Source organism: Cydia amplana, chromosome 21 (assembly GCF_948474715.1).
Source record: "Cydia amplana chromosome 21, ilCydAmpl1.1, whole genome shotgun sequence".
Lineage (NCBI taxonomy): Eukaryota > Metazoa > Arthropoda > Insecta > Lepidoptera > Tortricidae > Cydia > Cydia amplana.
In genome coordinates this window covers 12,467,404-12,482,342 of record NC_086089.1, presented here as the reverse complement: position 1 = coordinate 12,482,342, position 14,939 = coordinate 12,467,404, and the positions used below count along the sequence as shown (strand labels likewise).

The 14,939-nt window shown below is 37.7% G+C and overlaps 1 protein-coding gene and 1 long non-coding RNA gene across 2 annotated transcripts in view; one reads left to right on the top strand and one right to left on the bottom strand.

The window, feature by feature from the left end:
* LOC134657953 (KH domain-containing, RNA-binding, signal transduction-associated protein 2-like) overlaps positions 1-14,939 on the top strand; it is a 292,941-nt gene that overhangs the window by 17,242 nt on the left and 260,760 nt on the right. The gene's annotated exons all lie outside the window — the stretch shown is intronic.
* The window catches only part of LOC134657982 (uncharacterized), a 97,314-nt gene continuing 95,146 nt past the window's right edge, over positions 12,772-14,939 (bottom strand). Inside the window, exon 3 of the long non-coding RNA XR_010097661.1 lies at positions 12,772-13,199. This is a non-coding gene — a long non-coding RNA (uncharacterized LOC134657982). The remainder of the gene's footprint in view (positions 13,200-14,939) is intronic.

The window sequence follows — 14,939 nt, the reverse complement described above, 5'->3', positions numbered from 1 at the left end:
GTACGAAACAAGGTCGAATGCCCTCGACAAGTCCAAAAAACATGCGTATATCGGCGTATTTCGCGTAGTATAGTACTGAACCGTGTGCTTGAGCCGCAAAATTGCCGTTTCTGTAGAGAGCCCTGGCCTAAAACCGAATTGCGCCTCGTTCAGGTGTATATGGCGCGCAAATTGAAGATCAAGCAGACGGTCCAAAACCTTCGCCACTATGGTTGCCAGCGAAATAGGCCGATAATTATTCTTGTCGGAGGCATCACCCGTCCTGTTTTTTGGTATTGGTACTACTACGGTCTTCATAAGCTCTTGAGGAAGGTACATATGGCCAATACACAAGTTGAAAAACATCGCCAATACCCTAGGCAGATGCGCACCCGCGAACCGCAGGTGTTCAACACTGAGGCTGTCGTGACCAGGTGACTTTCCCCTACTCATATCTCTAATCACTGTAGCTACCTGCTTGACACTCACAAGTGTGTACGCACCCCCCACCACAGCCTCAATGCCGGACGACTCTGATGGCATTCCGCCTAAAGGAGATTCCACCTTAAAATGCTCTTTAAAGAGCTCCGCTATACATTTAGGCTCACACTGCCCTTCTACACTTGCAGGCACGCACGCCCCAGTTCCCAGCCTCTTTGTATGATTCCAGAAGCCCTTGAAGTCCTTAGTTGAGTGCCTAGTCGCTAAAATGTCCATCTTTATTTGTTCTTCGTTATGCTGGCACCATTTCAACTTAGACTTAAAGAGCCTCCTGGTTTCACACATTTTGTCATACACATTACCATTTCTAGGTCTTCCGTGTAATACCCATTCCTGAAAACTAAGTCGCGCCCGCCCGTGGGCCTCCTTTACATGTCTATTCCATCCTATTATTTTCCTACGCCCATGACGAGATTTTTTTGCATCATAGCTGATTTCAGCTGACCGGGTTAGGATTTTAACAATAGAATAGTATAGTCTATCAATGACTAATTTGTGCTCAGTATTGGTGCAAATCACATCTGCACACTGCAAACACTCCGCTGGAAATTCAATACACCTTAGGTTCTCTTCACATTCCTTATAATAGGCGCTAATTTGAAAACTATCTCTTTCGCCCCAGCTTACTTTGTTTACTACGTTTTCAAGGTAAACAACTTTTGGAGTAAGACAACCCAATCTACTTTGAATTTCAAGCGGAAAATGATCTGACCAAAATATATCATGACATACCTTTATATCCATAATACATTGCGAAGCTGCCTCTGTTACCACACAGTGACCAAGCCACCTTCTGGAACCATGACTCTCGCTGATAAAGGTGTACGTATTCGAACTCAATCCAAATTTCACCACGTCGGCACAGAGTCACCTAAGTATTGGGATTAGTCCGGTTTCGTCACGATGTTTTCCTTCACCGAAAAGCGACTGGTAAATATCAAATGATATTTCGTACATAAGTTCCGAAAAACTCATTGGTACGAGCCAGGGTTCGAACCCGCGACCTCCGGATTGCAAGTCGCACGCTCTTACCGCTAGGCCACCAGCGCTTCAACAGAAATACATCATCTGTGAAAATTTCAACTGTCACCTTTTTACCAGCATCCTTTCTAATTCTGCTCTACCTTAAAACTCATAACACTCCGTCTCTATGTTGCGTATAAAGGATTCCTGAAATTAAAACGGTAATATCTATACACGCTCCTGAAAACTCCCACCGCAGGAAATTGCTTCAGCGGCGATTACGAAACTCTGAATAATCAAGTTTCATTTCCTGTACGTTTTAAATTGGAAAGGTTTTATAGCCGAATGCAGGGTTAACGCTTTAAAAGGCTTTTATATGAGTACTTACATTCAGTAGTTCGTATGAAATGGTATAATACGATTTATTTCATTAAATCAGTATTAATCGCTAGGTTTTAATTTTGCTATCGATTTATTTTCGTCAGTAGACGAAAGTTTGGTGGATAGATAGTTTTGCCTATTCTGTAAAATATAAGCGAATTTTCAACGTTTGAAATTTACATACATTTTTTTTTCCTATTTTGGTACGTAGTTACGTACCTATTTCGTATTGAATTCGCCCAAAATAAGGAGGTCTTCAAACTTACCAAATTTTATCAAAATCTGATTGAAAAAAACTATAACACAATAAAATTTGCAATTGGCATATTTAGAGGAACGCAAAAAAAAGTTTAATTACAAATTTTGAAATTACTTTAGGTTAAATTTAAAAGTAGAAAAATTACAGTCTTGGGTGAGACTTGAACTCACGGCCTCTGGATCGATACTCCAGAGCCCGTGTAGAGCAGAGGTCCGCCCAGAGGCCCGGGCAGAGGCCGTGAGTTCAAATCTCGCCCAAGACAGTAATTTTTCCACTTTTAAATTTATTCTAAGCTTAATAGCATCGGTCACAGACGTTTCTGCTTATTAAAAATTAAATTACTTTAGGTGCTAGTAATTAAACCTTTTTTTGCGTTCCTCTAAAGTTGTTCATTTGTACAATATATAAAATTTTTAGTAGAAACATCTGCAAAAATAACATGCACAAAACTGCCAAAAAGTCTGACATATTTGTAGCACCATAAAACATGCTTGTATGACTACTTTTATGCATATGCCTTTTATGCAGAAAGCTATAACCTGGATGGCCTGCCGTGTTATGCAAAATTATACCTTTACAGCCATAGTACATCATATACGGCTCAAACGATTTTAAAGCTTTGATTATAGCCTATAAAGGCAGTGCATGCAATTTTAGAAATTCATTAATTTGCTATGCTTACACTACTACCGAAAACTGCAATGCCAAATTATATAAGGTACTATAACTATCCTTAACTATAAGTTAAAATATAGGAAAAAAGTGTAATTGTAAACTTAAAGTGTCATTCTATGGAACTTGCTAACTGTGTAAATAAATAAACCGCCATATTGAAATTGTCTCTGAATGTCAATTTACTAATAGTGACTTTTGTTTACATAGGCAGCAAGTTCCATAGAATGACACTTTAAATACGACGGTGAACGATCCATTTACTGAGTGTTTAGGGTTGATCCTATATACCTCTAGTGTAAATTTCATTCGATATCGTGTCGTGACGTACGCGTTTGCGTTAAGTGTCATTTTGTATGGGATTTTGAGCTCTCAAAACGTCCCGCTTGGCGCGCTGTTCAAAACCCCATACAATAATAGACATAACGCAAACGCGAACGCTCGTCACGCTATCGAATGATACACGTCTTATGAACTCATATGTGACGTTATCTATGAAAAGGGACCTTATTGTCGATGGCGCTTACGACATTATTAACGATGCTCCGATAGTAATACAATGTCGCGTGACGCTGTGCGGCGTAAGCGCCATCGACAATAAGGTCCCTTTTCATAGATAATGCCCCATATTTATGTGAAACTCTTTTGGGGCTCTACAAATAAGTTTGTGTCTGTTAGTTTATAGTTTGAATTCCTTTGAATAAATTGAAAAGTCTACTTATAGGTACTCGTATTGTCAGATATACAGGGTGCTTCCTGTAACAGGAGCAATAAATTAAACTGTAGGCTGTACTCCTCAAACTGACCAACATTTGTTCAGCAACTTTTGAAAATAACTCATGTTTTGATTTTTATTACACTTTAAAGTTGATCCTAAATCCTAAGACGCAATGTATTGCAAATTTTGTTATGTTTAAAGCGTGACAAGCAACGTCAAACACACTGATGTCAGCGTACATTGAGGGCAATATTTATTTTGTATGAAAAAGAGGAACTCTAAAGGATTCATAATTTTGAAAAGTTTCTGAATAAATGTTGGTCAGTTTGAGGAGTACAGCCTTTAGTTTAATTTATTGCTCCTGTTACAGGAAGCACCCTGTATAATTTATGAAATTGTACTTTTCAATGAAACGAAATATTCATACGGAAATAAAACAGAAATACCGTCTCTAAATATTAATATTTAACTGCGACGACGCAATAATATACGTGTTTCTTTATTTGAAAGCTAAATCAGGAAAGGCATGTTTTGTATTATATTTCTATAGAAAATGCTTTCATAATTTTGCCTTTGTTGAATTCAGGTTTTCTATTTTTAATACCATTTTCCATTATGTCGAATTTTGACCGATATGAATATGTTTTTTGTAGATTTATTTAAGGGAAATTAAGGCTGATATTCATTCCTATTTTTTAATAATTATTGGTCCTGCCATTACGACGTTCAATTCTTCACTCATTTTATCAAAAATTTGCCGAGTCGAGGCTTCGCACGGGTTACACAAAACCTTAACTAATTATACACCTATATGTACCACTACCACCAGTTTGGCACTGACATAAACGTCATCGAGAACGTAATTTACTTTCTATGCATCTCGCTCGTACTCGCATATTAGTGCAAGGGAGATGTATAGAAAGTAAATTACGTTCTAGAAAGCGTTTATGTCAGTTTTGACACTGTCAATGACTCATGGTACGGGCTCTAAACTTTCCTCAAGAATCACTCCATTGATAGGTGAAAATGCATAAAAATCCGTTCCGTATTTTCCGTGGCAAAAATTATTACCTATTCTAAAATCACTCAAACTTCACCTAACCAAATTTCACCTAAATCCATTCGGCAGTCCTCCTGAGGCCTTTATAAAGGATTTAATCCAAATCGAATTTTGAATTAAAATAGAATACAAGAAGGTTCCAAATTCAAAACTGCAATAATGACAAGAGCCCGTACCATGAGTGACTCATGATGAGTCACTGACAGTATCAAAACTGACACATACGCTATCGAGAACGTAATTTACTTTCTATACTTCTCGTTCGCACTAATGTGAGTACGAGCGAGATATATATAGAAAGTAAATTACGTTCTCGATGGAGTTTATGTCAGTGCCAAACTGATGGTAGCCGTAAAGGGGGACTCAGGAGGTTTTAAGCGTGAACGGGTAACAGACAGACAGAGTTATTTACTTTCCATTTTCGTATAATGTTAGTAGGGATTAACAGGGCTTGTGCGATACGAGCGATGACAAAATTCTTAACAAGAATAAAATAGGCACCCGACGCCATAAGGAAGAGGGTTTTTATGACTCTGCTTTATGTTTTTCATCACACTTTGGAGGACATATGTATAAAAATTTTAAGTTGAAATAAATGCCGAAAGCATAAAAAGGGCTAATATTTTTGTTCGTTTGTGAAGGGAATTCAGATTTTGGGATGTGTTAAGGTTTTGAACACAACATTGACATTTCATGGGAACTTTGCAAGTTTTGAAAATCCTCTTTGGCACGTTGCGTATCAGTGATTGATCAGAGCCCGTACCATGAGTCAGTGACAGTGTCAAAACTGACATTTACGCTATCGAGAACGTAATTTACTTTCTACACATCTCGTTTGCACTAATATGCGAGTACGAGCGAGATGTATAGAAAGTAAATTACGTTCTCGATGGCGTTTATGTCAGTGCCAAACTGTTGGTAGCTGTACAGATGATCAATCAGTGATACACATAATGTAATCCAACTATATAGGGAACAAATCAAATTATTTTTATGAAAATATTTTGACTTGTTATTTTAAGCAGTCGCACTACTATATTTTTAAATTATAAACTGAAATGATAGCATAGGACACCAAAAAAAAATGTGACCAAATCACCGGTGGCCGAAGCGGGAATCGAACCTGCGTCTTCAGCTTACGCGGCTAACGTCCTGACCACTAGGCCACCCGGTCGCGGCGGTACCCGTCCCAATATTTGCATTCTCGTTCGCATGATATAATATTAATATTTTTATCTATTTTGTTTCAGGTATGTTACATAACGAAGAGGATCGAAGGCATACAAAAATAACTAGAAAGTGCTGAGTGAGTATATTATATAGTGCTGGACAAAATGTTATAAGTTTTTTGTCTATTTTTTTATACAAGCTTATATCATTCATTCATTATATAACTAACTGTTTTCTTTCAACGGCAACTAATACTCATCGAGACAAACATTTCTCACAAAGCCAAACACAATTAGGTTTCGTTGTTTTATCATAGATTTAAATTTTTAATCAGTTCATTCATAGCCACAATAAATAATAACCACAATCTGGATAAGAAAATTCATTAAAAGATATAATTCGACTTAATTTTACCAGACATTGCATTTTTCATATACCACAACAATAAGACGAAATTAAATATGTAAATAAGCCAAGTAATTTGCTTACAAAATGAAAACATTAGATGCAGGCGGTGCGGTGTGGAGATTTCGTCTTTATGGCTTATGTTGTATTCATTAAAATTTAGTTGGCTGCAGGCTACATGCAACTACTACTTTGTATGAACACGATTTATCCCACGTTTATACTGTTATTTTACATGTGACATTATTATGAAAAGGGACCTTATTGTCGATGGCGGTTACGCCATTATTAAGGATCCGATATAAATACAATGCCGCGCGACGCTGTGCGGCGTAAGCGCCATCGACAATAAGGTCCCTTTTCATAGATAATGCCCCAAATAAGTACCTAATCATATTGAAATGTAATGCCACTGAAATTTTAACCTAAAGTGCAGGGAATAAGGTAGAGTAGATTTTTATTTGTTTGAAATTAAACGAAACAAATAAAATGCAACTCTGTTCCAATTGAATATGGTTTAAATTTCATCGAACTGAAGAAGTACCGTAGGACCTTGGGCCTTAGGAGGCTATGCTATAATATTGAAATGTAATTCTTTAGTTAGTTGACATGTAAAATGTACTATTTTATTAATAAGAAATTGGTAAAATAGGATTTTCTACAAAAATATAGCAACTGGAGACTTTTTCCGAATGGAAACATTAAAAATTTGTACCCCTAACTTACCCCCTAAGGGCCACTTGCACTTTTTCCACGATCTCAAGGTTGGTCCTACCGTCAGTCGCCCAGTATGACCTATAAGTATACAGCTAGCAAAATATGTATGCCATAAAAAGGGTTGAAAACACAAGTAGGTATGCCAAATCTTGCTACCCAATCAGGAAGTTAATTATCTACTCTTTAGTCTCAAAAGTTTTAAAGTCTCACTATTACATGTCAAGTGTCATTCTCAGTTGCGAAAAAGACAGCCAAGTCTGCAATTAAATTTAACGAACGTCTGCCGCAAGTGCCACACACATACAGTATGTGTCTATTCTATATCACAGAATAGACCACAAAATACACAGACTCCGCATTACGATCATTGACATATATATCTAAAGACGGGGCTTACGGACAGTATAAGAATAGGGCCAGTATACAGCGGTGTCACGCACACGAATTCGAACCAATCATATTTAGATATATGACAAGGATTACGGTATTTTCTTAAATGGTTGGCAGTCCTCAACTGTACGTGTCGAGTGTCTCCAGAAATTTTGTGCCTTGCACAGCTAAACTGTGAAATAAGCTGTCGCCCGCGGTATTTGCGGACCCATACGACTATTAAAGCTTCAAGAAAAGAGCGTTCTCCTCCTCCTCCGAAACTATAAGAACTATACTGTTGAAACTTGGTAAGTAGATGTATTCTGTGAACCGCATTAAGATTTTCACACAAAAATAGAAAAAAAACAATAAATTTTTGGGGTTCCCCATACTTAGAACTGAAACTCAAAATTTTTTTTTCATCAAACCCATACGTGTGGGGTATCTATGGATAGGTCTTCAAAAATGATATTGAGGTTTCTAATATCATTTTTTTCTAAACTGAATAGTTTGCGCGAGAGACACTTCCAAAGTGGTAAAATGTGTGTCCCCCCCCCGCGTAACTTCTAAAATAACAGAATGATAAAACTAAAAAAAATATATGATGTACATTACCATGTAAACATCCACCGAAGATTGGTTTGAACGAAATCTAGTAAGTAGTTTTTTTTTAATACGTCATAAATCGCCTAAATACGGAACCCTTCATGGGCGAGTCCGACTCGCACTTGGCCGCTTTTTTATTCTTTGGAATCAGTATGCAGATTTGCATTTTATCATCTTGAAAGTAAAGTAATTTGCGCACTAAAAGGCAGCGCCTATGTGTGGTGACCGCGTGTTATCATACCTCCATATGCTCTGTCTAGTAGTGAGGTGATCTGTGAGCTGCACAACACTCAACTCGCACGGAACCGCGACCAAATTAAATGTGCACCACTTCCACGCGCCGCGTTTGCGGTTTTGTGAGTGGGAGAGTTTTGCTGCAACATGGCAACATATATACATAGGTACCAGTGGCGGCGCGTCCATAAAAGCCGATTCCCACCGGCTTGCCTGTTTTTGGACGTTGAGCAGAGTTGTAAAGGAAATATGTAAGCCAAATTAGCCCCGGCTTGCCTATGGATATGTTTGACGCTTTGACGCGCCGCCACTGATAGGTACATAATATATAAATAAATAAATAAATATTATTCAAAGATTCAAAGATTCAAAGAGACAGAGATTAATAGGACATTTTTACACAAATTGACTAAGTCCCACGGTAAACTCAAGAAGGCTTGTGTTGTGGTTACTCAGACAACGATATATATAATATACAAATACGTAAATACATAGAAAACAACCATGACTCAGGAACAAATATCTGTGCTCATCACACAAATAAATGCCCTTACCGGGATTCGAATCCAGGACCTTCGGCTTCACAGGCAGGGTCACTACCCACTAGGCCAGACCGGTCGTCATACACTTGTACATACTTATAAATATCTGCGAGACCGAGCTTTGCTCGGAAAACATAAAAACTCAATCCGCGTTTTCCCAGAGATAATAAGACCTAGCTAGATCGATATTTCGCCAACGAAAAACCCCGTAGACCTAGCAAATTTCATCGAACCTATTTGTGTCATTGACGTCCGTGAAAAGAAAGATGCAGTCGAAAAGTTGTCTACTTTCTTTTCGATACGGTCCTTATATCGGGTCTCTGTTGTTTCCCAAAAAATCATAATGTATTGTTTGCCCGCATTTTCGTTAGTCATACCTAATTCATTTGGCTGAGAAACGCGTTACTTTTCAGGATTGCCATAAAACAAACCTAACCTAACCTATCAGGATAACGAAAATCCTGAAAAGTTAACGGTTTTAGTTTTATGACTAATGATAATATGATAATGATGAATAATACATTATGACTTAAAACTTCATGGGAAACAAAGGGTAGTATTCACTCTCTCACGAAGTGCATGAAATCCATCCTTTTTATATATTTACGTCACCCTAGGCCCATAAGTGGGATTTTATTTTCACTTCCTGGCCAAGGCAAGACGTAAAACTTTAGACAAACCACGGGCGGTAATTCGTAAAGCCCCAGAGCGCATATTTATTGCCGGAACCACACTTCGCTATGCGTTATTTGTTATGCGACTACGCTGTATTCGCTCAAATATTTGTTATGTGCGCGAACAACAAACACGGCATCCACACTTCGTGCCGGTGTGCCAAACTTGGTGCCGGTGTGCCAAACATATGTGGTGCGTTTTGACTTTGAAAAGCGTAAGCTTTGAAAAGAGTGAATGAGTGACCGAAGTGTGGGCAGTCGAGACGCATATTCGGCTTATTCGTGTCCTTTGAAGTGTGTCAAAAAACCGACAGGTGGACGGATAGGCGTATTTGCTATTCGCGCTTATGCGTTATGCGGGCAAATATAGCAAATATAGACGAATGAACCCTCCACACTTCGTCGTATGCGGCCGAATAACGCGCATAACAAATAACGCATAGCGAAGTGTGATTCCGGCATATGGCGGTCACCTTCGGTTCGGGCCACAAACACCAGCGATCTGGAGCATTTACGAATTCAACTCCCTAAGGTATGTAATGTACTATTTTTCTTTAAATTATTTGGTCGCACGATAACTTTTTCCCACTTCAAAACAAAAATACCAACAAAACAAAGTTTCAAAGCGTCATGAACCCATTTGTTATTTATTTCCGACACCCATTCACTCAAAGCCAAACAAACTGGCAGAATGGAATAAAATTAAAACTCCAGAGCAATTAGAGTTTGAGTGAATGAATGAAAGAACGAGTGAACGAGCGAATGTTCTTTGAAATGTAATTAAAATGGCTGAAAAGGCGTGTCATGGATACATTTAGTTTGTGCTTTAGTGTTTTATGTTTGAGCTTTTTGAAAGCTTTTTTGTAACTTTATTTTTACATAAAAGTGGTTGTTATTTTGTGTAAGTATGTCTGTAATATATGTTCTAATAATGTAATATACGAGTTCGTTGTAGGTATGCGTTTTTGTAAGAAGGTATAGGAAGGAAGGATAAGGTCAGTATATTTTTTAATTTGATTTCGGGAACACTGCTGGGCCGATTTGAAAAAAAATATTTTTTTTTAGTTGTATGAGAGAACTTTAGATATTATCTCATTCTTATCAGATCAGGATTTGATGTATCCTAGAAAAATCGAAAAACGTCCTCATTTATTATAAGAACGCTTAATATATTATTTTCATGAATTTAATATCCTCCCTTAAACGTCATTTTTTTTAGGCAGTCAGCACCATAAGTTGATAAGCGGGCGAGGTGTTCAAAATTACCTTGACGCGCTCTTATTCTCTTAACAATAAAGTCGCGTCAAGTTAATTTTGAACACCTCGCCCGTTTAGCAACCATTGCTGCTGACTGTATGTGCAGACCTTTACAACTGTCAGCAACCGTATTTTATTGCGTTTTTTGGTTATTTACTCTTAAGCCTTCACTTAGTCGGCAAAATGATAAATGTCCCGTCTCTTAAGCAAGATTTTCAGTGAATTTTCACTTAAATAATTTATTCACGTACACGGTTGACAGGAATCGTGCATTAGGAGTTGAACACGTGAAAAATAAATACCTATATGTCAGTAAATCTTCTCGTATTTACGCATTGATTCGACTTCTACATAAAAAGTGTAATATCCATCGTTCGTTCTGTCAAACGATCGTCAACCTTATTGCAATGACATGACGTTCATTAATGCTTAGTTAAGGATTTTGCTGTGAGTGCTTCCCATAGGTACCTAAAGAGAGTAGTTATTAGGCTAGATGACAACTTTTTATTAATGGTAAGTATCAGTCGATCCGGTTTGTTTTGAGGATCAAATGCATATAAGTACGGAACTCATTGCTTTAAAGCAATACAAAAGACAGTTAAAGTCTGACAATTATTCAATTCAATTCAATTCAATTTATTTATTTAAAAGACAACAATAGCCCATAATGGTTAGTAACAATTAAGATTAAAAACTAAGTGTTAGTGGAACAAAAACAGAAAGCGATTTACAACATACACAGACAGCAATAACTTAATCTAACACCTAGTAGCGGTTATGACACACTCAAAATGCCGCATTATAGGTGAGTCGTATCGGCCCGCGTAGTATTTATTGCACAATACATGAAGGTACAAATGGCGGGCTTAATGCCTTAAGGCATTCTCTACCAGTCAACCAATCTTCAAACACCCCTAACTGACTCGTGTTAATTAAGGCCTTGCCTTCGGCTTCGGGCTTTAATTCACACTCGTTCGTAAACTCTCGTTTACCGCCATACACACAATATACTAAAGGTCCACATGGTCAGTAGGTAAATAAGAGTATGTACATTTGAAGGGAAAATTAATTGACAATTCTTGAACCTTAACATTAAGACATAAGATCTATTTTTGGTCAGATTGTGTAGGAACATTTAAAGAAATTAAGACAAGTCTTCGTTCCGCGCCATAGATTTTTATGGTTCTGAGAAAAATGGAGGGTATTAACGTTTTAATGAGGTTTTATAAGAGCACTAGGAAACCTAGGCACTGTGAAATTGAGAGGGAAAATATCGTTGATGTCTTCAGAATCTTTTTAAAAGACAGCTCTGTCAACAGGCTGTATCTCACGAACCGCGATAGCTAGACAGTTAAAATTTTCAAAAATGATGTATCTCTGTTGCCGATATAATAACAAATACTAAAAATAAAATAAAATAAATATTTATGGGGGGCTCCCATACAACAAACACGATTTTTTTGCTCTATTTTTTGTTGATGGTGCGGAACCCTGTGCGCGAGTCCGACTCGCACTTGGCCGGTTTTTTATACAGTCACCTGCGATAATATGTTACTCTTCGAAGGTCACAAAAATATGTGACGCTCTTATGGCTCTACAAATAAAATCGTGTCTGAAGTTTTTGCGGCTTTCGTTGTGTAAAATATTATTGCAGGTGACTGTACGAGTTTTGTTAGACTAGTATTTATTTGAATACCCGCCGCTTCGATATAATTTATGGCGACTAACATACATTACGTTTCGTTATGACTAAAACAGAACGGAATACTTTGGAGTATAGTTAACAATAAGAATGTGTTTCGGTAGCTTGAGCCCTGCCCCGCTGCTGGCGGCACCCTAGCTTAGGTTTTTTATGGGTTTTGTTTATATGTATTTTTTATTGTTTTGAAAGTGTTTTTTTATTTTACTTTTATATTCATATTATAAATAGGTAACCTAACTTAAGACGAAAAATAATTAGAGTGTGTTAAAAAAATAATATTGACACAAAAAATAATAGCTTTTAAGCTTTTGGGTAGATATTAATAGTTCAAATGCAAGGCACAATTCAAATAATAAACCAAAGAACGAAAAGGAACGCGAAGATTCAAGGGGTGAGTGATAATTTTATCGAATGTTACTTTTATTTATTTATTAAATATACTAATTTAAGTGTTAGTTTATCCGAAGTGTCATTATTAGGGTTCCGTAGCCAAATGGCAAAAAACGGAACCCTTATGGATTCGTCATGTCTGTCTGTCTGTCTGTCTGTCCGTCCGTATATCACAGACACTTTTTTCCAAAACTATAAGAACTACACTGTTGAAACTTGGTAAGTAGATGTATTCTGTGAACTGCATTAAGATGTTCACACAAAAATAGAAAAAAAACAACAAATTTTGGGGGTTCCCCATACTTAGAACTGAAAATCAAAAAAAAAAATTTCATCTAACCCCCATACGTGTGGGGTATCTATGGATAGGTCTTCAAAAATGATATTGAGGTTTCTAATATATTTTTTTTCTAAACTGAATAGTTTGCGCGAGAGACACTTCCAAAGTGGTAAAATGTGTCCCCCCCTCTGTAACTTCTAAAATAAGACAATGATAAAACAAAAAAAAATATATGATGTACATTACCATGCAAACTTCCACCGAAAATTGGTTTGAACGAGATCTAGTAAGTAGTTTTTTTTTAATACGTCATAAATCCCCTAAATACGGAACCCTTCATGGGCGAGTCCGACTCGCACTTGGCCGCTTTTTTATCCCTAGATGTAGACTGACCCTTAAATTGCCATCACTGAAAAAGGGACTCGCGTTACTTTCACGGAGTGACCCTTGCACTATCAAAAGATTTCAAGTAATCTAAGTACAGCAATAAAAGTAAAATAAGTAGAGGCAGTAAAGTCGGATGCAATAAACATGTTCCAACATCGTCGAAACATCTCACGTATACAAGTTCTCCCCTTTCCGTCGACAGGTTGGGACACGTCACGAGCGGTGAGCGCGTGGTCATAAGTGACAGCGATTTAGGAGCGACCAATGTCGAGACATCTCACGTATGCTTACAAGTTCTCACCTTTCCGTGGACATGTCATGAGCGGTGACTCGGTGAGCGACCCGGTCATAAGCGATAGCGGTTTAGAAGTGGAAAGAAGCTAACGTAATATCTCACGTATAAAATTTTCGTGCCGTCGTCGATTGGTTGGGACAAGTCACGGGCGGCTGGTGGGTGGTCACAAGCGCAAGCGGTTTAGGCAGATGTCAAAGCGGCGACAAATGAGTAAGTGTATTATCTTTTAAAATCCATTAAAGATTTAAAGTAAAAACTTTAGAATATTCAGTGAATAGTCAGTAATATGTTATGCATGTCTTTTATAAATAAATCCTCATCTATACGTAATTTACTTACAGTGCGAGAAATAGTCAAACGCTCTTTTATCGTCGCAGGTCGGACGACTGCCTTAGGTTGAGCGGTTATCCTTGTACAACTTTAGCTCCCCTAACTGTTCTCCGCAGATAGCCGTAAGTCATGAGCGACAAGCGGGTGGTCACAAGCGACAGCGGTTTAGGTTAAAACAAATCGTACTTACAACTTAAATTCCATTATTTGATCTACCGTTGAATTGGAATTAAGCATTAGCATATATTAAGTTACAAAGCGAAAGTCAAGTATAACGAATCGTCATGAAACAAAAAATAATATTTTCATCACACTCGCTCAGTAAATGTGGAATTGCACGCATGCTTAGCGGGAGTAATAGAAAAAGCGTTTCCCCTAGGGAATAATGGAGTTTCTAGTACCATAATTAACAGTTTTTTGTCTTTATACTTCATTTTTGTATCGCAAGTGTGATGAAAAACATTGTGTGTAACTCGGTGCGTAATAATATTGCAAACTCGAGTCTATCGAGATTTAACTTACTCTCGTTTGCAATATTTAACTTACGCCCCATGTTGCACAATGTACTATTTTTTAACAGAAAAAGAAATCATAACTGCATTATTTCAAGCCGAAATCGTTTTACTCCACGTTTAACCACTATTTCGAACTTTACCGTTATCAATCTTCAAACCAGGTCAAACTAAAACTTAAAAAATCCTCTAAAAGCTTCTCCCCCGTCCTCCAAAGTCCAAACTATAGATATAATATACACTATAGATATAATATCGCCAACTTAAACTGGCAAACTTTGCCACTTTGTCCTCGCCTAGGGCGGCATTCTTATCTCGAAGTTTTTATTTTATTTGATATAACATTTATGTCGAGTTGTAGATGTAGGTGCCAAGACCGCTAAGCTAAAGTGGGACTGGGCGGGACATGTCTGCCGCATGCACCCTGAAAGGTGGGCCAAAATGGTTACCGAGTGGGACCCACGGAACACCATAGACGGTGCAGGCCGGGGTTCAGGCAGACCGAAAAGGAGATGGCGGGACGACTTGGAAGCATT